We start from the raw sequence: 1,033 nt of genomic DNA on the forward strand, positions 1-1,033 counted from the left end.
AAGTGGACATCATTTTGATCATTTAATCAAATGTTAATATATTGAAACAGTAATCAGTACGTGAAAATATAACATTACCTAGAAGACTAGATAATTAGGCTTTTACAGATCCATAATTTGTTACCCAAATTACAGGTGGGTCCTGTTGTATTTTTTTGTACTACACACAACAATTGTCCTCATTTTACGGCAATGATTAAATAGATTCATGGAATTTTGTTTGCTTTAGTGTGAGACCTCGTTCCTTTGCTGTAGCTGCTGGGAAAAGTGAGTTTTCCCCAGGATCGGCCGGGACGATGGTGAGATCGTCCAGGCCGATTAGTGTATTGAAAACAGTTGATTTCTGGAATGTTCTCTGGAGTGATTTCTGGACTGAATCGTCCGGGACGATAGTGAGATCGTCCAGGCCGATCTGCACTGTAGAAAATATCGTCCTGAGAATTGTTCTGGGAGTCGTCCAGGACGATCAATTTTGGCCTGATCGTCCCGGGACGATGTGGCGATCGGCCGGGCCGATCCCACTAATGATATAAGAAAATGAGCTCGTTTTGAGGAGAGAGAAAACATTTTATAACATCAGATATTTTGAGGAGAGAGAAAGGGCGGAAAAGCAAAGGAAGAAGATCGATTTTGGGGCCCGCGGAGCAATTTTCGTCGTTCGTTGTTGTTGGATATTTTGTTTGTCTCGCTGTAAGGATTCCGAACCCTACTTCTGTTTTCAAAGATTTTGAGATTTTGCGAAATGGTGCTCAGATTTGTGTTTTTGTAAGTGATTTTCGTACCCGGTTTGGTACTGGCAAAGATTTCACCGCGTAACTTTTGGTATGTTGTAGACGCGATTATTCTGCACGTTTTGATTATTTTCTGGCAGATTTCGTCTGGTTCGTTTTGGTCCTGTGGAGTTTTATTTTGATTGCAATTTATTATGATGTCCGAATTGGTTTGAGCAGTAGGAGAATAGTCTTATATTGTTGCTGTGCACGTTCTGTATTAATTTGGTGACTTGTAATTTTTGGAGATTTTTGTGTAAATT

Source organism: Dendrobium catenatum, unplaced genomic scaffold (genome assembly GCF_001605985.2).
Source record: "Dendrobium catenatum unplaced genomic scaffold, ASM160598v2 fragScaff_scaffold_905, whole genome shotgun sequence".
In the NCBI taxonomy this organism is placed as follows: Eukaryota; Viridiplantae; Streptophyta; class Magnoliopsida; order Asparagales; family Orchidaceae; genus Dendrobium; species Dendrobium catenatum.